The following is a 24,302-nucleotide window of genomic DNA, read 5'->3' as shown; positions in this document are numbered from 1 at the left end:
AATCGAATGCAGTAAAAAAATAGATTTAATTAAGAAGCTGCATTAAAAGTTACTGGTTATTTTGATCTACACTGTTAATTAAGAAAGCTGAAGTTTAAATGGAGACATTAACAGAACCCATTAGCAATACCGCTTGCATACAGTCTTCTCTTTCTAATCTCCATCGGTTTCTGGTTTGGAGTTGGAGAGAGGGAGAGGTAGGTGAGAGGAGGCGTGTCTGCAGCACACTCATTAAACCATTCATTTGGGTGACACTTGCACCCCGCTCTGCTCTCATCTCATCTTAGCCCTAACTGCTCTCCCTTTCCTGGCCTCCTGAAATTCACAGCTGAGCTGTCTCCCTCACATATGGCTTGCATATAATTATGCATATTCCATTTTGCACTGCATTAAAATGATGAGCTCCTGGCTCCCTGCCAGCTGATTTTAAAAAGCCCAAGTGAAGTAGGAAAAAGGAGAGAAACACAGGGAGAGCCGCAGAGGAAGCAGCAGGTAGTTCTGTCTGCTGTCTCTTTAGATAAAATGTATGTCTGGCACCAAGGGAACAGCTGAGAACTACCTGTTGTGATGTATGGATGGAGGGGGAGAAAACAATGAGTCTACGTCTGTGGCACAGCGATGACAGCCCTTGTGTATTGTTTCTCTTTTCATGGAGTGAAATTTGCCCGCTGACAAGTATCACTCAGAGCTCCTCCGCTAGACTAGGGACTGTCATTTTAGAAACGGATCCAGATTTTGTCCATTTTAGGATGTATCGCTTGTTTTTAATAAAGGCTTCTGCTACTTATTACAGGGAGGGAACCGGATGGAATTTGGAAGTGGAATGTCAGCAGGCAGTGATATTTGGGTTACCACAAGTCGGTGGGAGAAGACATTGCTCTGTTTTGGTTTCATTTTTGAAATTTATGAACATCTCTGGGATTGGGTGCCTTGTCATGACACCTTTTCTCTCCCTGCCAAATCAGAGTAACATAAATATGTCGTTACAGGATTGGACTACATGTGACAGAAAGTGTAAGCATCATTCACATCCAGTGGTTACGCAGGCACGGAAACCGATGATGTTCCTTCTCACAGCGTCAAGCTCTACACCATCGCTACGTCGGGGTCTAAGCTAATAGAGTCTTCATTGTCGGGGTCTAAGCTAATAGAGTCCTCAATGGGGCCCACCTTAAAGTGGACTGTATAAATAAAAGGCAGCTGGAGGAAAAACAATATTATGTCAAAGGGTAGGAACAATGTTAGATTCTTCGATTCTTTGTAAGTGCATTTTAAGCCACTCTGTGAGGTCTCCTGAAGGCAGGGACCTCATCTACTTCATTTCTTATTCTGCCATGCCCAGCGCCTTACTTTGAGTTAGTACTTAACAGACATTGAAGTGATAGGGGGAAAAAAAAAAACATACATGGATAGTCACTCGACCCTACCGTAAACAACTCTGCAGAAAATGCCACCTCAAAATATGCTCAACTTGGTGGTAGGTTTATTATATTCCTGATGCACTATGATACATATGCTTGGAAACACACTTAGCATATAGTTTACGAGCGCTACTATTTACATATATATGTCTATATTCAATATCTATGTATCTTGTGTATAAATATTCATAAGGTGGAATATGTTTATTATGCATGTACTATGTGTACACAGTCATATACACCAGATGCCTGGGGATATTTTCAACATTGGTGGCAAAAATACATCCATCCCACTTACATGTAAGGTGATCACAATGCTTTTATATTTTTAAAGGACAAAAAAAAAAAAAGTCCCATTGTCTAAGATTTGAAGGTGCTTCCTCAAAGGAGATAAAGACTTCACATAAAGCCTATTAATTAATGAAGTTGAATAAAGCAGCAGTGGAAGAGAAAGAAGAGGGAGACCAGGAGAATTGGAAGTGAAGAGAGAAAGCCAGAAATCTGCTTCTTTATTGAGCCATATATTTGCCTCTGCATCAAACTCCATGGCCCTTGGAATGGTCTGCCTCTCACGATCAACCTGATTCCAAAGTCTAAGACATTCCACCCTCCAGCCATTTGCTGTGTTTCCACCACATGCCACCGAGCTAGAAAGCACACACCACGCACGGACACCGGGCGCCATCCCCCTCACATGTGTGTGCATACACAAGCACTCACCCACCTCTTGCCAAAGTAATTCCTTGTGCATTCTGAAGCTTTTTTAGGGTAAAATTGAAAATTACTCTTCCTAGACCAAGTGAAATTAGTGCATTCGTTGAAGGTGGTAGTTCTCTCCTCCAGCCACATGCTAGAGTCATCTGGGGTGGCTTTTTAACATTGGAGCCTATCCTCCCCCTCCCATCCCACCTTTCCAAGACTCTGATTTAATTGGACCAGGGTGGGACCTGGACATGGGTGTTTTGTAAAAAGGTTTCAGGGGATTGTAATGTACAAGCAGGGCTGAGAACCACTGATCTAAGGAGCATGCCCAGAGGAGGGGTATCGAGAGCAGGCTCTCGGCAGAGTGTTGGCAGAATGTTCTCTAACCATGTCCCAACCTCACTGGACTGAATTACTCTGCAACAAGTGAGGATGTAGGATATGGCCCTTGAGATGGGTCTTATTCTAAAGATCAAGAGAGGACATGACTAGCTGCTTGCAGGCAAAAAAAAAAAAATTCCTTGTTTTAGTTCCTGGCGTGACATCTTGGAAGAACTATTAGACCAGTTCCTCAAAAGGTCTTTCTGAATCTCTCCAACCAAGTCAAAAATCCCCACCTGCCCTCTCTTAGACTGGACACAGATGCAACTTTATGCTAATTGGTGTGATTTTTATCCCGTACCACCCCCAACCCAGGCCACCCAAAGACTGCACACTTCCTATGGGCAGGGATGGTACCTGGTTCCTCACCGGACCATCGGCCCCAGCCACTGCCTGGTGCACAGTAAGTGTTCTGTGGGAATGATCTCTATTTTCCTTCCTAGCAACCCGATGGTGATGTTAGACAAAAATCCTAAGAGCTTCCTTATCCTACATGTAGAATCATTTTAGAATGTTTTGTAACCTGTTATATATTGAAGCCAGCGCCTTCTTCTGCCTCGGCCCCATCTGGGGTGGCAGACAATGGCATATCAAGGCAGGCGCGTGGAGAGAGCCCACACCCCTGCAGGGAGGGGTGTGCAAACCCTGCAGATACTCAAAATCTCCAGTCATTGTAATAACATGAAGCAGAATGACTTTTAGCTGGTTTTATCATTGTTCTTAAATTCTCCGCAGACAATGGGTTTTCTAACTGCCTGTCTTAGGGCAGACCACCCCACCACCAGCTCTTGGCATTTCCTGGAGCCAGGAGACCTGTGTTGATGTCTGACTTTGTTCTGGAGTGACCAGTTCTGACAGAAGGAATGCCAAGATACATGATGAACTAACTCTCTCCGTGTGTCTTATTCTTAACAGCTTTATTCTGACTAATATGCTGGATATTTACGCCAACTATGAGGAAAAGCAAATGGGAAGCTATTTTTCTCCCTTACATTTTACTACAAATGTGATTGTCAGACCAAAGGTGCATTTTTTAAATCTATTATTCTAAGAAGACTTTACTTCTTGCCATAAAATAGAAATAAAAATCCTTCAATTAAACTGCAAAAAGTAAAAATCCTTCATTTAAACTGCAAGGGGATTTCCCCATCTTGCTGACAGTCATGCATCCATTTTCATGTTGTGCCTACCATTTGAATAAATATTAGATTATGTGAGAAATTTAGACTAATTGCCTCTCTACTTCAAAAATCTCTGGCTTAAACAAACTTCAGATTCACCTCTCTTTCCCTGTGAATCACCACTAATTCACTTTTTTAGTTTGATTCTTACATACAGCAATCTTTAGTTCTCTTTCAAAGAATTCACTTCTTCCTTTGGGCCAAAGCTTTGGTGTCATGTGCCTATGCAAGCAAGCTCAGCATTTTTCTTTTTTTTTTTTCTCCTCTGGAGAAACATTTCCCTCAGAAAATGTGGAACATTCTAAAAACAGTTCCACAGGCCTACCCCAGAAAAGTGAGATATTTCTGACTCAACAAAAAGGTTAACACTGTTGCCATTTAAGTGGAAGGATAACGAGGCTTCCCAGTTAATATCTTCCCGTGATGAATGGGAGTTGACACCTTCACGTCACTGTGATTTCAGAATTTCTTCGGAAGACAAGAGAAGGTTCTGCATGAAGCCAGGGCCAGGGAGAGCGTAGCCGAGCCTCCAAACTCAGTGTTCTGGGGCCCCAGCAGATGTAGAGCCTGTCAGCTCACACATGTGGTGTCGCTACCAGACTTGAGAGCATCAAAAATAGTGCATCTCAAACTTGTGGGAGTAGGTTTAAAGATGAAGAGTTGCTGGGGAAAACTTGGATATTTTAGAACTCATTTTGCGAACCAAAAGTAATAGAATTTCTTTTCAAAAGTCAAGATAAAAAAGCACAGGGACACCTCTTCTGAAAACTCCTAGAATTTCATCTTCTGACATCCCGTGTCTGGTCTCTCCTTCCTGAGTCAAATGCCTACATACGTTTCTCTTGAGGAAGCTCAGAGAGGAGTAAATTGCAACCATCGCACGTGGCCTTTCAGTGTGCTGTGAACATCTTTGTGAACTTGACATAAAGGTCAGCCCGGTGTCTGGGCCCCTCGGTGAAGTTCAGCCCGCGCTGGCCCTGGGCTAGAATAATGCAGGGAGGCCCGCAGAGTAGCTCCGGCTTCCACTGAGTTACGACCCAGTTATGCTCCTCTCGGTGGCTCAACTCCTCGTGACTGAATGCCCAGCTCCCCTCAACTGGATTCCTGTCCTTTACCCCCATTTTCTCCTTGTAAAACTAGATTTCATCTGTCCTCCTGAATTCTCCTGGAAAATTCTTATACACCTTTTAAGCATTCATTCAGGCTATAGCTCCTTTAGGAAGCCATTCCAGACCTCTTCCTCCTGGTCCTAACCTGGGCTCTATACCCCTGTGTGTGTGTGTGTGTGTGTGTGTATCTCCACTTCATCCACTGCATTGCATTATGACCATCTATGTGTTTGCTTTCCCCACTAATCTGTGAGGTCCTTGAGTGCAGAAATAGTGTTCTATTCAGCTGTACATTTCTAGGGCTTCAGCTACAGTCTGGCATGTTATAAAGGCTCCATTAATGGTAAGTGAGTGAGTGTGTGAATGAGCTCCAATACTTCAACCCCAACAACTGGACATTCTGCCTTGCACTCTAGTCCCCAGAGGTGAGTGTCCTGCTCCTGAATCCCAGAAGCCATCTCCCTTCCTGAGTCTCAGCAGACCGCTGCCAGAGCTCTCTGATCACTCCGGCCGGCCTCCCACCTGGACCTTCACTGGCTATTCCATGCACTTCTGCCCAACACCTGCCCCTCCCACCTGGTTAGACGCTAGAGTCTTAGCCTCACTGCAGATCTTGTACTCAATTTGGACTTTGGCCAATAATCATTTTATCTACATGTTTCTCTCCTCTGCCTCCCACTCTAACCTCTGGTCGTTGTCTAACGAATTCGCATCCTCAAAGTCCATTCCCAGATTAACCAACTGGTGCCTTGCTCCCTGTTTAGGATACCTCACCTAGCCCTAGTGCCCCAAGTCAGTCTGGGACTCCTTGGTGTAATTCGTCTTGGTTATGACTCAGTCTTACCTTCTCTACCAGACTGGAAACTGCTTAAGGGAAAATGTACAAGGCCCCCATGCTCAGCAGAGTACCTTTTACAACAAAAAAACCCGTACATATATGTTGAATGGATTCATTAACCCTTTGCTCTTCCTTAAGCTAAGCCCCAGAAATGTTGTTTTTCTCCAGCCTGAATTACCTGCCTCTATAAATGGATCCCCTGAAGTATGAGTTGTTTCTATGCAAATAATTAAGTCAGTGCATATCAGATTGCAGAGAATTGCATGGCTCATGGACAGGATTATGTGTGCATGCTTCTTGGGTAGAGAGCTTTCTCTCACACAGAGGACTCCTGCCTGACATCAGACTCCCTACTCTGGAGACACCCCAGGCGCCCAGGAACATCAGTCTCTGGACCCAGGCATCTGCTCAATTCACGTTGGTACTAATTTTTGCATCAGGATCCCTTGCCCTCCCGTTCATTAGCTTGTCATCAAAGATTGACTACGGGATTCCTGCAGTGGTGCTGTTTTACTTTGTTCTTTTAACAAAATGTACTTAAATTTCCATTTAGCAAGTAGGCCAAGGGAGAAGCTGTTTCCCCAGTGAACTTCCTCCTAATTCTCCCAGCTCCATACCTGCCAAGCTCCTCTGACAGCTCCCACATCTCTGATAGATGAGATGGACTTATTTGCTGCAGCTCTTTTTTTCACTCCATGCAAACCTTTATATATATCATAAATTTTTAATATCCAATTTGGAGTCTTCAAAGAATAACGGTAACAAATATGCAACATGAAGATAATGGGAATCGAATCATGTTTATGGCCTCCATGAGCATCTCCTTAAACGATGTCAGGTCAGAGCCACTCAGAGCGGTGAGTGTGTGAGGCTAGCAGGCTGATCTCATGCCTGATTAATGGCTGCCCTTACTCAGGGGCCCTAATGGATTGCATGACAGTTACGGCAACAAATTCCACATCAGCCTGAAATACAGCTACCACGCGAGCTAAAATATATCATGCTCATCCCAGCACATTACAGCTGTGTCCAGAATAATCAGAGCAGTTGCTAAGTGGTTCTGAAAATCCCTGTTTTTGCTTTTCATTTTTTAAAATCTATTGTTCCTCTATCGGACAGGACTGCTGGATTTATCTTGCACTGTTTCTCGTCGGGTCACCTGAGCGTCTTTGGTAAGGATTGTTTTATCGAAGTGGTCCATAGGTAAGGCCCAGCAGCTGGGGCATGTGCCCCCCCTTTTGTATTCTCTGTGAAAGCCACGCCACCATGCATCCAAAGCAGCTTCTGATTATCCCAGGACCCTTGATCCATGGTGGATTATGTGGGCTCCTCGATGGCTCCCCGTCCCCCACCTCCTGCCTCCGCCCACCAACTGCCTTTTGGCTTTTCCCTCGCTATTCATTTGTATTTATTACCCAGGGTCATGCGAGGGGACAAAAAAGGCAGGCAATTCCACTTTGTTACCCACTGGCACCTATCAAATACTTAAATAATTGGCCTAGTCCAGGCATTTCAGGTGGTCCTTTTATTCCTTTTCTCTGAAATCACTAGGCAGAAGGGGCTGGACTCTAGGCTTTATTTACAGACCTCAGGATGGCCCTAAGAAATTGGATGAAATGCGAAGCAGGCAAGGACCCCATCTGTAAGACTAGGAAAGGATCCAGACGTAATGGAGGAGATTTACTACCCGCAGGAAGTCTCTCTCGAAATAACCTGGCCTCAGATGGGAATAGGAAACACACCAGAACCAGATGAAGATACTGCTCTGGATATTATCAAAGATTCATAGTAATGGCTCACATCCCTACAGCTCTTACGTATGCAGCAGACACCATTCTGAGCGCTTTATACGTATTAACCCATTTAACACACACGTCCATACATACACTAAAACAAAACGACAACTCATGAGCAGGCACTCTCATTGTCTCCGTCTTACATATGGGGAACAAGAGCACAGAGAGATGATGGAGTGCACGCAGCGTCACAGCTAACAAGGGCTGGAACCCGGATTCAAACCCAGACAATCTGCCTCCACAGCCCCTACTCTACACTTGAGAACCTGCTACCTCTCTGCTAGTGGTTAAAAAAAAAAAAATCAGTGTGAAATAACTTGAAAATACTGATATCAAGACGCTAAAAATATGTTATTAATTAAGGGAGGTTTTCATAATTCTTTGGTTTTCTTGGGTTTTCAATTCCAAGATTGAATACACCAAGGAAACTAGGAAAGGAGAGGAGAGTGTTTAAGAACAAACATAACTGAGGGGGGTGGGGTGGTCTGCAAAGAGCCTAGGAAAAAAGAAGCAAGAGCAAACATGAGTCAGTAAGTCTCTGGCACAGCCTGAGGGAGATGCCACTTCAAACTTTATAAAACTAGCCCTTAAAACAAACCAACTTCTTTGACCTGATTCTTATTAAATAACCTTTGGATCACTGATTATGACACCTAAGCCCATCAGTTCCAGAAGGATGTGTCCTACAGTGCTCACTCAACTATTCAGATCCTTTAGCAATTTCCTTTGTGAATTTCTAAAAGCATTATTAGTATTATCATATTATTTTTTATTAATCCCATAAATGGTGCAGACTCTAAAGGACATTGTGTGTCTTATCTCATTCAGTCCCGGCTCTCCAGCATATAAATGCAGATTGTGGCTTTGGTTAACATGAGTCAGCTCAGCAAAGCTGTGGAGACTCTTGGATGAACTGGTGAAATGAAGTCACCGGACTTGCCCAGCTGAGAAACAGGCCTTGACTGTGGTGATTCTTCAAGGGTGGGGTTGTGGGGAGCCAAAGGCCAGTTCAGCACCCTCTGTTCAATACCACAATACCCTCCACTACTTGGAAAAACTGAGACAGAAAAACAGTAATGCAGCCCCTATCAGGCTGATGGCTAATTATCTCAGCAGGTGAGAAGACAGTGCAAAAGACTTGGAGTCATCCTGGGAGAGTTAACTTGCTCTGTGTCTCTGCCACAGAACATACCCTTTATCATGACCTGCCACGTCCTATATATATATATATATATATATATATATATATATATATATATATATATGGGTCTTAGCAAAGGGGAGACGGACCCCGGGAAACAGGTGAGAGCATGTGGATGAATCAGTGTGTATCTCTCACTACTTCTAGAGGAAACGACTCAAAGGGCATACCTGGGTGATGGTGATCATGGATAGCCATGAGTCATGAACTGAAACCACTGGATCCTTGGATTAGTTTCCAACTCTGAGGCCAAGGACTATAGGCTCTAAATCAGCAGCCATATTTGTCAAAGACCATGATGTCACAATTGTTATCTGTAATAAAGTTTCAGTGTTCAAACCAACCTTTTTTCTCCCTACCAGCAACCACAGAAATGCCGCAATGAGGGTCCAGATACAACAGGGCTGCCTCCATCTTCTCTGCATGGTTCACATGGGCCTCAGTCTACCCCATCCCCAGGGGGCCCCCCAACCTACAAAGTGGGCCTGTAGATGCCCCACAATATTCTGCACTCTTGTCACTGGTTCCCTACCAGCTCCAGCTTCAAGGCCACTTCTATACCACTCTCAGCTCTCAACCCTCACCCTTGACTCTGGCCTTCCTTGGACACTTTGATCTGTGCCCTTGGTCTGGCTCGAGCTGTTTCCACAGACAGTTGCCTTGAAATGGCCGTTCTGGTCCTCCACTCTGGACAGCCACAGAAAATATCCCACTCTGTTAACTGCTCTGACCAGGGACAGTTTTACAGTCAGCATCCTACAAATATACAAAGGTGTCCTAAAGATAAGATTTCTTTAGTAAGAAATGGAAGTGAAAATTATGCAATGGTCTTAAAGATCTAAAATTGGCCTGACATAAAGAAGAAAGACCAAGACTAGGAGAAAATCCTGGCTGTTACTGTGCACTGTCCACACAAATGTTCTGACCAACAGGAAGTGATGCTGTGGTTTGTTCCTGCAGAGGCAGGCAAGGGAGAAGGACAAGGTGACACATCTACTCACTCTGCCCCCGGGGCTTGCAGACTGTGAAGTCAGGATGTGATTTGGAACTGGATGGTCCTCCTGACAGCTTTCGCTGCAAGGCACATACAACTTGAACTGTCAACAGAGGCACCATCAGGCTTAGAGGAACAAGTTCAAATTACCTTGTTTCCAAACACAGGACTGAGGGGTGACTGTGTGGCTTAGTTGGTTAAGCATCCGACTCTTGATTTTGGCTCAGGTCATGATCTCAGGATAGTGTAGAGAAGCCCTGCCATCGGGCTCTGTGATGGGTGTGGAGCCTGCCTAAGATTCTCTCTCTCTCTCTCTTTGCCCCACCTCCACAGCTTTCTCTAAAAATATTAATAATAATAATAATAATAATATTAACAATAATTTAAAAAAACAAACCCAGGACTGATCAGCCTCTCCGAGGAGACAAATGTAAAATGGCAGCAAAGGAGCTTCTGCTCAAACGGCATTCTCTGGAGTCTTCATTTTAAATCCCATCATTCTGCAGATGATGAATGGAAGTAATAAAAGGCAGGACTGTGACATGTTTAAATAAGGGACAATCTTTCCAGCAGAATTTGGCTTGTTTTGAGGGAAGGGCCTGGGGAAGCCAGCAGCTGAGTATCAGGGTAAGGTCCATTTTTAGATGATAACTTCAGTTAACGCTCATTCCTCTGTCACCCCTTTTTAAAGGTATTATTATTATTATTATTATTATTATTATTATTATTATATTTCCAAGAGTTATATTTTCAAGTCAAAGCCTAGGTAACAAAAGACAAAAAGCGTCCTGGGTTTCCACATCCTCTCTCTTTATGGTACAATTGAGAACAAGAGAGGGTAGTTTTCCCCTGCACAGCGAGCAGCCCTGCCCCTTCCATTTGCTCTATTCCCTCTCTCACCTAATCTTTCTTTTTACCAAAATTCTCAAACTATTCCAGTTCCTCTGTACCCTGGTATCTCAGTTGCCCAGTGTAGCTCTAGATATGAGATAACTGGAGGCCCCATCAGAGGAAGGCTCCCAGACTGCAGACTGGGCCCTACTGGAGAGAACATCACTGCTTCTAGAAACTTCCAACTCAATGACTGCTTCACAGAGCTGTCACCACAAAGGAAGAAAACTCAGTATAGAAATCATTTTGATAGTAAAACTAAGATAAAAGTTTCTTCTGTACCAGACACCATGCTAAACAATTACAGACTTCGGCTCATAAAGCTCCTCAAACCCTTCTCAGATCTAAATTACCTTTACCACCTCCATTTTGTTAGTATGGAGTCTGAAGTGTAGAGAAGTTCAATAATTTATCCAAAGCTAAGGAGCTGATAAAGGCAAAGCTGGGGTCCAAATGCAGGTGTCACCACACCATGAGCAGGCTCTTGACCCCCACACCACACTGGCTCTCCCACGGCAGCTCAGTCAGCAGAAGATGTTGGCTGACAATGAGCAACAGAAACTGTAGATATTACTAGGAGGCAGAGAAGTCATGGCTCAAATGTCCTAGTGGGTCCTTGCAGGAGAGAACTTGGTCCTCTGATCACCCCCTTTGTGGTGAAGCACCAATGCTCAATGCAGCTCAAATGGAGGTGGTCAAGGGAGCCAGCACTCCCCTGAGGGTCAAGGCCTCAGGGTCAGTCTACTAGGCCAAAGGCAACATAGGCAATAAGAACACAGCCAAAGGTTGAGCAGATCCAAACCTTAAGCCCACAGGATGGAGGCCAATGGCCTTTCCAAGTATTCTGCACTTGAAGTATGGGGTAAAAAAGAGGGAAGGATGGAAGGAGCGGGGGGTGGGGGTGAGGAGTACACATGGAAATGGGAGTTTGCCAGGGGAGTCCTATAGGTCAGCAGGAGAAACTGTGCATGGAGATGGGGGAGGGCACATCCCTGAAGTTCACAGACCTCTCATAGGGGGCCTGCTTGTTTTGAAATCCCCCTTATATTTCATTTGCAAATCCTACAAATTTAAGATGAAGGGGTTCCAAGGAGAGAGTGGAGCCTAAATCTTCTCTTGGGCATCAACATAGAAAGAACATTGTGTTTCCAAGGACAAAAGATTCTACATTCATAAAACTTTCCTTGTGGTTCTTACCTAATCATAGAATAGAAAACTGTTATGGTTTGATGTGGAAAATAGTAAAAGGGGAATAAGAACGATGACTTGATATAATTATTACTAATATTAGCCTTCCCTTATCACTAAAAATAAGCAGTGTTTACATGCAATCAATTATCCTCGTGTGCAAAATAAAGAACTTTCACTCATACCTTTGCCTTAAGGAATGACAGACGTTGTCTATGAATGATAAAAATGATTTGTCTAATTCTATAAACAGAGGTTGTACTACTCTGTATTTGTACCCAACCATTCTATGTGGCATTGTGACCCCATAGAAAGCAGATAGCCATGATAAGGGAACTTATATAACCTTTTCCTTACGTGCCATTCATTCATTCATTCATTCATTCATTCATTCATCATTTATTGAGCATCTACCACGTGTTTGGCAGTTGTAGACAACTGAATAAGCATCTAAAATGAATGGTATTCAGCCCACACGTCCAACACATTTTAATTTTTTAAGTTCAATGATAACAATAAAACAAATGATCCCTTGCCAAAGTCTAACCATACACAATTTGGAGTGTCAAATAGCACACATTTATATCTTATTTAAAATTTAGATTTTTAAATAATTATAATTTTTAAAAAGTAAATAAAGGTAAGCCACAAAAGGCAAGAAGTAGAAAATATTCTCATAAGCAGACAAGAATTATGAGGAAATAAAAAGCAAGAAAAAGTGAGAGTAAATTCTCCAAGGCCAAGCGTCCCATGTGCCATTTGGTTGAGGATGTTTGTACAGAAAGGGGTGAGGAGGGCCATTTGGTTCCAATACTGAGCTGAGTTTGATTTCTGGCACCAGCAGTAAAACAGGGGACATAACGTCCAGCTCAGAAAGTCAATGCAAGGATTAAATGAAACAATTCATCACATGTCCTACACAATGCCTGAAACAGAGCAAGCGCTCAATATACGACAGTTATTTAAATTTCACAGACCCACTTTCTCCTCTGGAGAGAAAAACTCAGCCAGCAGGAAGGCAATAGGGCCTCACTCTCTCTTCTTATCATTAAAGTCTTGATTACAATTAAGTTGTGTGTAACTAGAGAGCATGCTCAACAGCCAAGACAAACGTCAATCAGAAGACACTGGTGAAGATTTGAGGCCTGTTAGAAATGCATAAATACACCCACTAATCAGGATCCTAACCCCTCTGCACATCGATATTAATGACCACTTCTATCTCTCTTCTGCCATCTGACTACCCATTCCGCTTCCTGAAAATAAAGCATTGCTTTGTTTCCTTTTTTCTCTCTCCATCTCCTCTTGCGTTTCGAGAGCAGTATCTCCATCAAGCAACTTTCTACATGGGCTGAGCAGCTCCCGTCCACGTGAGCCGCAGGGGATTCATGGAGGCTACTATATGCTGAATTCCTCGGCCATCACCACACCTCTGTGGAAGAACTCATCTAAGGTTTTACTGTTGGTCCCTTCCTTACCATTCATATCATCTCCCTTTACTCCATATTTTCCAGCTACTAACTTCATCCTGTATCAACTTTGTTTCTGACTCAGTAACAGAGGACATCTGCACCATTTGCTGATTTAAACACTCAGCAGAGGTTGGGCACGCATACACTGGAACCCACACACTCTTTCCAAGCTGAATGTCCTCACCAAAGACAGAGAGGAGCAGACAAAATAGAAGGGAGAATTTCTAAACAATCCAATATGTGGTTCACTGTTTGCAGAAAATGTGCAAACGAGAGGATATCATTTTCTTATTCAAAAGGCTAGGGTTTCTTTTTTTTTTTTAACTAAATGTTTCATTATCTATTAGGTCCTTATTCATTTTAGAATTCAGCACAAAATTGTTGCCTTTGAGTTTTGTTTTGTTGTTTACGTGTTCACCCTCATCTTCCTGACACATCGTCTCTGCTTCACACCCCTTAGACAGGACCCCGAACCGCCTGGCAAGACAGAATTCTCCGGAAGTGAGGATCTCCTCTCTGAGCTACCTGTGCAATCGGAAACAGCTTTCGGATTTACTTCATCTTGAAGTAAAATGTCCTCCTTGCATGAAACAGTTTCCTTTCTGTGTCTCCCCACCCCCCGCCTGTCACAGGAAGCTGCCGCCCAGGTACCATATAATGTTTATGTTCATTTGTTTCCTTATATGACATCCGGCCCTCCTGTGCTCTACGATCGGATGTCTACAAAGATATAATCAGAATGAAATTGTATTAGTTTAGATCAGCATCGGTGGCAGCAATTCCTTAAATGATACAAACAAGGCAGTAGCTGGAATGTCTGTCTTGTTTCAAGGTAAAAATGAAAAATGACATCTTTGATGGAGAAGACTCCCCAGAGACTAGGGAGAACCGCGGCCTCTTCCCCTGCTCACAGACAGCTCTCTTTCCCGTCATATGGCTGACAGGTGTGTAATCATGTTCCTTAGTCACAGTTTGTGTTAAAATAACCAATTACCAAATGGAGGAGAATGGAGCTCCAGCATGACTGGCGGCACTGTGGCAAAGTGGTGATGGGCATCCAAGCACAGCTTTAAAGAGAGGCCCCTCCCTCAAAGATGTGCTCCAAGGCTAGAAGCCTTTCCCACTGCACAGTGAATTGCTTGAATGCAGGACGTTTTTCCTCTGGCCCCGGCCCTAAGGAATGAAGAGTCCAACGGGGCTACCAAAGATGATAAGTCCAATTTCCCCAGCACCTGAAGGTCCCTACCATTTCCTGTTCTTGATCTTTCCAGGACACATCACCATCGCCTCTCATGCCCACTCAGATTTCCACCTGAACAGGCCAGTAACTACGATGAACCTATTCTTCCCTCCATAGTGAACATCCCCTTCCACCAGGCCCGACGGGGACAAAGGACAATACTGAAGCCCAAGAGCCCTGACATTCCAGGTGTATCCCCACCAGGCCAGGAGATCCCCAGATCCACTGTCCAAGAAAGGTAGAGTTCCATGCAGGTAGCATATGAAGCTGCATGTTGTTGTATGTCATGGATATAGTCTAGAGAAGCAAGTCCTTTAGCATTCATGAAAAATGTAAGCACAAAAATCACTTTCTATTGGCGCAAAGTTTATTAACATGTTGGGAGGAGAAAGCTTGTAAATAACTCAAATGAAGTCAACGTGGAAAGTTGAGATAATGACTTACGTACAACGGATTAGTTATAACAATAGTGCTGTTAGGACATTGTAGGTGACCTTCACCACGAACCCCTCCTGTCTGTCAGACATGCCCCATCGCTGTGCCGTGGGCGGAGGAACCCTGATTCCTAGACCGGAGGCTGAAGAAGCCAAAGAAGAGGTGGAAGAAAGTCTCTGCCCTATAGCTTTGCTTCCCATCCGTGAAGCAGGGTTAGAACTTCTTAGCCACACTTGGTGGAATGAGAAAGTGGCTGTAACCACCATGCAACACCAGCGGTGTAGCTCAAGGAGAGATTTTTGAGATGCATGTCCACCGATATCGTTTGATGAGAAAGACTGCATGCTTTCAAACAAACAGGAAGTTTTCAGTAAAGCCAAAGGAGGTGCTGATTCAAATTTTAGACAGCAAATATCAAAGTAAAAAAGTGAATCCCCCAAATCTCTGGATTGGTTTATTTAGGCTAAAGGATACAAGGAGATTCAAGAGAGATTCAAGGAAGTGAGTGGAAAGTACCATTCTTTTATATCTCTCAATCCTTTTTTCTCTTATCACAAAAGATGTTCCACTGGAAGATTTACCTACAAAAACCAGACCAAAGTTACTTTCCTGTAAAAGGGCTTGGTAAACTAGGCTTTGCATGAAATGGAAGGTCATAAACATTTAAGAGAAGAAAAAAAAAAAACCCAAAACATCAGCTGATGTCCCCCTTCTGTGTTCTTCTATAACTGATGAGTTTTTAACCTTAGTCTTGTTATCCTCATTAGCATAAGTGCTAATTACCACCTCTCCTCTCCTACTGGAAGGGCAACCAGGACTCCACAGGGCTTGAACAATGGCTGACATCCCAGGTCGAGGCTGCGGGTGAGGAATGAGATTAGGGCTGTGTAAAGGTAAGTGGAAACCGGTGTGACAGGTGCACTGCACAAGGGACAAAAGGGCAGGGGGCTGCTGGAATCAAGGGTCTCCTTCCAAGGAGGGGTCGAGGCCCACTGCTGCGCTGCGTCTGATGTTCTCTCCTCCACTTATTCATGTGCTCCTGGCAAGTTCGGCAGTGGCACCTTGAGTGAAAAGCACACTATTTTGCACATATGGTGGAGAGGGTCTTGTGCATCAGCTGCACGCATACTGTACTACGTACACATTCTGTTTTCTCTCCGGGCCCAGCCGTGCTGCAAACGCTTGCAAATTGGGAAGCCTTCTGTGCAGTAAAAATACGGACAGGAGAAGCTAGACTGTGACTTATAAGATGCGACACTAGCCAAAAAAGCCAAAGTAACTAGAAGTTAAGGCGTGTGCTTCACGCTCGTTGCAACAAAGGCAGCGGCTCTGCGAAGTGGAGACTCCCCGCCAGCGCGGGTTGCATTCCCCTCACCCTGTGGTTTCAGGCCCAGCGAACAGCCTTGCCTTCCACACACATGGTGCCCTCTGCAAACCTCTGCCTATACCCACTGCTGTTTTCTTCTACAGAAAGTTTGAGATGTATATGGGAAAAAATTTTTTCAGTGAAATTTCTCATTTACTTTGGTGGGAGACAGTGACGAAGTGGCTATTTTTGTCCTGCATTTTACCCTGAGGTCTTCAGCCTACCGTCCTGCAATGGGATGCCGCTGCCCTTACAGAGTCACCGGCATCATTTTCACTTCCTAAGTGTTTCTGAAAGCAAAATGTGATACTACTCGGGGTTCAGAACTCCCTGTATATTTGGGATATGAAAGGGGCAAAGTGGTGGGTTGTTCTGACCTTCCTTCCTCCCACTCTTCCTTTACCTGGCACCCAAATAACGTAATGGTTTTTATAAATAACTCCTTTAAAAGCAACTAAGGAGATTGATATAAAAATCCTAGATTCAAATTACAGATCTTCCTTTCTTTTCTATTAGCCTTGTATAGGAGTAGGAAAACAGTGTAAAAGTATAAAGATTTCTTTAAAAATGAAGGCAATGTTTACAGGGGTCAATGAATTAAGGCTTCTATCACTCTTTCTCAGCCTGCTGAAAATGGTAAGAAAAAATGAAGAAAGCAAGATGTAACCAGGTATCTGGGGCACCTGGGTGGCTCAGTCAGTTAAGTGCCTGCCTTCAGCTCAGGTCATCATCCCAGGGTCCTGGGATCGAGCCCTGCATCAGGCTCCCTGCTCAGTGGGGAGCCTGCTTCTCGCTCGCTCTCCCTCTCCTGCTCCTTCCTGCTTGTGTTCTCTCTCTCTCTTTCTCTCAAATAAATAAATAAAATCTTTAAAAAAAAAAAAAGATGTGACCAGGTATCCAATAGAAGGCAGAGAGGAACTACAATGTGGGGTTCCTGGCAAAATACTGACTGCTACAAGTATATAACAGGGGAAGAGCAGAGAGTACCCAGAGCGCTGCCCCATATTGGCCCCACTATCTGCTGCAAGCTCCTTCTTAACCCAGGGACACATCGCACTCGTCCTGACCCTTCGTCTGTGCAGCATCCAAGATGGTAAAGGAGCAGCAGGCTCACTAATGCTGCAGTGTGTGCCTTCCCTAATTCTGTGTGTAGAATTCATGATTCCGTTTCCATGTTATTTAGAATCATCTTCTCACAAATGTTAGGAGTGACGGAAGTTAACCCCAGACTGGTGGGAAGCTTCGAGTTGCCTGAGGCATGCTTTGGCTCATTGCAGTCAGTTGTTCATTTTCAATATGCTTTTAGTTTGTTGAGTTGCTAGAAACAATAAAATACATATTTAAAAGATTGTGTTTTATAAGGACTCCTCCATGGGCAACTTTATACCGCACTTTCCACTGTTCAGCACTTTGTCCAGCTTTCTTTTTCTTTGTCAGGTTTTTGTGGCCATTTTTTTAAATAAGTTGAAATATACAGAAAACATAACAAAGTCAATAACTGGAAAAAGTTCCCAATGTTTAGCTCTATTAACAATAGTGTATGATGATTATGACGGATACACCCTAAGTTCTCAATGGAGATTTCTGAGAAGTATTTATAGGGGAAGGGAAAGACATATTACATACTTGGATAAAGCCCCAGGTTCTTAAAATGGACGTTTTAACAAAGTCATAAGAGAATAAGCCAGTTGAGTTTAAATACTGTTCATCCTTCCACACTCTAGAGCCAGAAAAGGCAGAGCTGGGGGAGAGTCTCTGGGCTACTTTCAGAGCCTCTTTACTAGTTTTCTCTTTGAAAAAATAAAAATTAAAAAAAAAATGATTTATTTGCAACACATCCCAGTCCCCATCACTTCAACACAACATAGGACTAGAAAAGAGTCACGCTGCAGGCATCACTTAGTCCAAGGCAGAGCTCCATGCCCCCCAAGGGAGCAAGCCCATCTCCCCCAGAGACCCATGCCCCAAGCCAAACTGAACACAGAAACAGACCAGCCGAGAATGAAGTCGGCCCCAGGCCTCAGCACATCCCACCCTCCTCCCCGGCTCTTCAAGGTCCTTGATGGCAGCCATGGGCACCTCCAAGTAGGCCAACTCCTAGCCTCTTGCCTAGCAGGATACATATTTAAACAAGAATTGGCCACCTTTGTTCTCCCTTTCTCCCAATCTTCTGAGCAAGCAGAAAACTCCTTAAGAGAAGGGACCGGAACTTATGCGACTCTTTCCCATAATCCTCAGAGTTGAAGTTCTGTGAGATGAAGTAAAATGAGTTCAGAACCCTAGAAGTTCCTCTAGGAAGAGCCTTGGTTAATGATTGAATATGCTATGTATTAAAATGCAATCCAATCCCAGAACTGGGTTAGTATAATACGTAGGTATTTTGATGATATAAAATCAAGTAGCAGTACTTGAAATCCCCAAGAATATAGACTTTGAGGAGGTAATTTCTTGATTGAGCAAGAATATGGTGTAGAAAGTGACTGCTCGTGTTGAAAGGGTGTCTTTCTCCAGACAGGCCTGGCATGCAAGGGAGGTTTGAGAGGCATTGTCTCGGGCTGGGGTGGTCAGGAGGGGAGGGGATTTTAGGTGAATGATACAGGTAGGTTTTCAGTAGGAGTCTTTGTTATTTTCCAGGACCCATCCAACTTCCAATTTCACCCTCAAGGAACAAGGCTGAGGAAGAAGAAAGTGTATTCTGGATTTTGGATCAGAACCACAAGTCTGGTTATGTATAATTAAGCCCTAAATTTCTACCATCGTCACCATGTCCTCCCTGCTCTTGCTTACCTACTTCTAGTTTGGTCATTGTTTCCTTTCTCCCTGACTACATACACAGGAAATGAATGAAAGACTCTTGATACCCTGGATACCTAGCACAGTGCTTGACACAGTGAATACTCAGTAAATGTTGGGCTGTGGACCTGGGAAAGCAATCAAGGTGTCTGCCCACCACATCCCCTTCCAAGGGACTGTGCACCATGTTTTGTACCACGTGACCAGCCTCAGCTGACTGGACCAAGGATATGCATGTGACCCAAGAGCAGTCACTAGATAAGGTGTCCAGCAACCCATGATAAGGCCTGTTGCAAAAAGATGTGCCGATTCAATCAGATTTCCTCTTTCAGGAACGAGAACTAGCATATACCAAGAGGCTGCAACACATAGCCACAGGCGCTGAACTGAAAGATCACAATAGTGAGAGGAGCCAGAGAGGCCGTGCTGGAGTCAGACCTACTGAATGGTGAGGACCAGGGACTATGAGGAAGATAGAAAGAAAAACATGGAGCAGACAGCCAGGGAAAATCAGAGATACCATGACAGAGGAGATGGAGAGAAGCCAGGCCCAAAGCTGCCTCAGTTCTCACTGCCTTCTGCTTCCAAATCCTGCCCCCTTTCCTGAAGAGCCAGGCTAAAATAGACAGGAACATCTTCTGTCTTCCATTTAACTCCACTCTTTTCCTTTTCACAAGCCCAGATGCTTGTTTTTCTTTCTCTCCCACGGTGGAGAGGGGAAGTGGCTACTGCACATGAAAGGAGCCTCGAAGGGTGAACAAACACGAGGATTTCGAAACCATCGAGTATCTCATCACAAACCTCCGTCGCCTGCTGGGTCTGATGGACTGGCACTCCACTTAATCTTAGACAGGGAAGGCATGAGTGAGAACGGTCCTGTTTTGTTTCGCAGGAGAAGACGGCAGTGCTAACAAGCAGAACCGGGGGTGTAATGTCCTTCATCACCGAAAATCACCACAAAAGGTGTGGATCCGACAATGCTTTCTGTCTGGTGAATCGTGAAGTCTGAGTGGATGCTATTTTTTATGGCACATCAGCCACGGCCTTTTACCCTTCGGGGCATTTGTCCTTTCTAATTTCTGAGAGTGGCAGATGTCAGCTCCCTTAGCAAGGAACAATTTTTTAAAATCTGTTTGTACACATCAGCTGACACAAACTGAGCTGAAACCCACTGGGGAAAAGTACAAGATTATGCTCGAAGCAACTAGAAAACAAGGCTTCCACTGCCTTCGCTGCACAGTGGGGGAGGGATGGGCCAGCGTGCCTTCTCACCCCCATTTCCTTTATTTTCATTCCACATATTCCAGCGTATGGTTCTGGAAGGTGCAGAGACTGGTCAATTAACCTGAATACTCAGATCAAGTTCACTTTTAGGTTCACTTAATTTTCTGTTCTCTGGTTTAGAGATTAGGTGTATATTGTACAAGTTAATAGAATCTTATTTTTATTTTCTGGGTTTTTTTTAGTTTATATTATTTATTCATTCTACTTATCTCCAGATACCCCCAGTTAGAGTCAAAGTTCAAGAAAGTGCCAAGGATTGGGGAGTTAGTCCCTGAACTCTGCCTCTACTCCTTGAGCTCCACTCATCCCATCCCATGCCTATCTAGTTCCATTGTCAGCCCAGGAGACCTGGGACCCTGGACCAGGCCCTAGTCACCTCCTACCCAGATGACCATATGGAAACTAAGTCAGCTTTAGGACCCTTCTTCCCTCCCCGCTCCCCCCCACCTCTCTCTCTCTCTCTCTCTCTCTCTCACACACACACACACACACACACACTCATATAGTCTGAGTCAGACCCTTTGCACCTGCCTGTACTGGATTCAGAGAACCCAGCATGAGAATGATGTACAGGTGGTTCAGGGGGAAACAGAACTTTCCACTACGGTAGAGACTGAGACAAGCGGGGCTTAATCAGACTGAACCTAAAAGGCCAGCCTTGTAGAGTCTGCAGCAGACTGAGACAGAGAGGAGCTCAACAGGGCTTCACAGAGACTCTGGAACCCATGGACAGCTGGGTCCTATTTCTGGTGGTCTATGCCACTTCCTTTTGCTTCAATAAATATCACTGAGCCCTTAGGAGAAGACTTCTTAGGGTCTCTTGGCCCTTCAAATGATGAGGAGACTTCACTCCTTTATTAGAGCAAGAGTTGAAATACCACAGATTGATCTAGTCATACAATCCAAACCAAAGAAAACACCTGGACGATCTCAAAATCTGTGTTGCCGTCACCCAAACTTCAACTTTCAGTCGCCATCTCTCTGCTCTCTCTTGCCCTCTTTATTTTGATCTGCTGCCCTTTCAGGCAGTGATCCTGTTTTCTTTAGCAGACCAAAGGCAGTTTGTTTCTGAGTTAAATGTCACTTCAATATTTCCCCAAGTGAGATGTTTGAACCAGTTTATGAGTTTCCTAAGCAACAGAGAAATGCTGGAAAAATATTTGGTATCTCAGGTCCGAAAGTTGCCTTACACTTCGGCTCTCCAAGGCAAATGAAACAGATAGATGGAATACTCCAGCCTCACTAAAGTTTCAAGTTGAAAACTAAAGTATTGGCCTGAAAGCATAGAGCTCTAAAAGCCAGCCTCCCAAAGCCATGCCACTCAGGATTGTGCCCCCAAACAATTTTAATACTGAAATATTCTAGTGACGGTAAGAGAAACAATCGTGGCACAAATCCAGGATCATGGAGCCATGGTGAACAACTAATGTGTGAGGAGGGAAGTAAGCTTCCCCAGCCAAACACAGAATTCTGCGGGAAAATTCCTGTGGGAACCCAGATTATGCCCCGAAGGCTGAGATTTGATTAACCTTCTTGTAGCATGTGTAACGACAAATGTTATTGGTCATAAAATTATCCAGCCCTTATTAAAACACAGCTGCAGCTCTGGGCTCAGTGACCTCCTAGGGGAGAGATTTCCATAAGATAGTGATAGACTGTATGGAAGGAGAGCGCCTTCCTAGCGTTGAAACTACAGGAGAGTGTTTTCCACTTTAATGAGGAGCTCTTGAGAGAGACCAGGCTCCTTCGTATTAAAAGCTTTAAGAAATGGAAGGACCAGATTACATTCGGTCTGCTACTTGGTGGGCAGCCAGCCTACAGCTCACAATATGGATCCATCTTCCTTTACAGAGAACATGCAGAGCCACGTTCACACAGACATACCTATCTTGCATCCAACTGTTATTGCTGAGGATGTTTTCTTTTTCTCTTCGTCTTATATAATCAGAGCATCCCAGAATTTGAAGGAAATTTAGAGACTCTCTGGTCCAACAACCCATCCAACTCTACCACTAAGTAGAACTGTATGAAAATGGGAACCTACCTTGAACATGTTCCGGAGGGGCTCTGCAACTCTAGGGCATGGTATCAAGGGCTACCACAGCCAATGGAATGTATTCCTCCCAAGAGCTAGTGTTAGTCAGCTCTCCATCTCAAATTGTGGGGGGCTTCCCTGTGCTTTCCTGAGCCCCCACATTCAAGGCGAGGGCAGCTATGAGGCTCCATCCCCTACAAGCCAGACACCGTTGTGGGAAGGGGATCCTCTGCTTTTCCGGCATACTGGAGAATCTTTGAGCAATGCCTTTTTGCCTACTATAAGTTTTTAAATAGCTAAAGACAAAATAAGAACAATGAAAATGCTTATTCTTTTCTGTAGTTTGTTCCTCACTATTTATACCCAACTTTCTTTTCCTTCACATGAGCCACTAAACTTATTTTTATTAATAGTGCTTCCTTTGTGAGATTCAAATTTGCTCCTAGGACTCCTTCCCCAAGATACAGAGTATTTCCCCTGTTTAATTTCTCCTAACTTGATCATTTATCTGCTGAAAAAATCAACACTTAAGGATTGCAGAGTTGTATCTCATTGATTTTTTTCTCAACGATAAAAATTTCCCAGTGATATAATTTTTCCTCAAATGATGTGAAAGCTTTCCTTGTGAAATTATTTTGGACCATCAAATTCCTACAATCCATGGTTCTTATTTTTCTCTTACATATCATGCAACCACTAATATTTTATCATGTTTAAAATTTTTATTATGAATTTTAAAAACATACACAAAAACAAAGATAACAGAACAGCGAATCTCCAAATTCCCATCACTCAGCTTCAATAACTATCAAATTTTACCCTACTTGCTTCATCCGTCCCTTCTTTTCATGCCTTCCTTGCAGGAGTATAAAGTAATCCTGAGTCATGTCATCCCTCCATACATCAGTATACATTTCATTCTATCAGTTTTTACATAATGTTGATATTATTTTATTTTCCTTTTTGAGACTTTCCACATTTGGCCCTTGAGTAAACCATCTCAGAATGCTGCAGGGACCTCAGCATCTCAACACGTCTCATCCACTATCCCTACTTTGTAGAGGGGGAGGTGGGGAAAAGGTTCCCTCACAAATAAGAACATGCTATCATGAAATACAAAATTCTGGCCATAAAATCAAAATCTCTCTTATTAGGCCAAATGGGCATACAAAAACTATTTGGGAAAGACAAACGAATATGCATAACTATATAACTCCATAACCAGAAGATAAAACATACTGCTGTCCGTAGTCTCATCAAGGTATCATGGTACCACGTACCAAATGACCTACCAATGTCTAAAGACCATCTTTCTCTAAAAATTTCTTTTATTAACCTCTAAAAAGCTTCCTTTTAATATACCATCATTAAGTGAAATTCAGTATTTAAGAACTAGGGAGCCATTAAGAAGCAAGCTTGTGATGATTTAGTAATATTTTAGTTCAAAGAATACATGATTTTAATGATCTCTTTTGAACACCACAGAATCCCAGACACTGGGAAGAAACAGAAACGTATGACACACCATTCAAGGGATCTATTTCTCTCTGTTGTTCTTACTTCTTTTTAAACTATCAAGCTGTAATAATTATTCAGTCTAAGCAGCCCCCGGTAAATGAAACAGCCCTTAGACAGCTGTCAAGGCTCAGTCTTCCGGAAGCTTTGATTTTAATGAAACTCATTAAGGAAAGAAATTAACAGAAAATATCATAATTTGTCTTGTTTCAGAAAACTAAACAGAAACAAAGGGCTTCTTAACCTGACAAGGAATCTGACCAGCCAAGCTCCTTTATTATATTCAGAGCTCCCTACCAGGCAGCTCTGCACATGCATCGGACTGGGTTAGAAAAAAAGTCTCTTCCCAGAGGAATGGCCCCGCCCACCCCAGAGACTTGTCCCAATCCCATGGAGAAGGCCTCCTTAGCCAGGCCAGGGGTTTTTAGAGGCATAGTATGCAAGCACAGAATATTCAAAG

General features: G+C 43.7%; 1 protein-coding gene across 3 annotated transcripts in view; it reads right to left on the bottom strand.

Moving 5' to 3' along the window:
- The window catches only part of SOBP (sine oculis binding protein homolog), a 158,304-nt gene that overhangs the window by 67,235 nt on the left and 66,767 nt on the right, over positions 1 to 24,302 (bottom strand). The window lies entirely within an intron of this gene.

This window comes from Ursus americanus, chromosome 11 (genome assembly GCF_024610735.1).
Source record: "Ursus americanus isolate L20-20 chromosome 11, mUrsAme1.1.p, whole genome shotgun sequence".
NCBI classification, from domain to species: Eukaryota; Metazoa; Chordata; class Mammalia; order Carnivora; family Ursidae; genus Ursus; species Ursus americanus.
The sequence above is the reverse complement of the archived record's forward strand: the minus strand, read 5'-3'. Positions and strand labels throughout refer to the sequence as shown.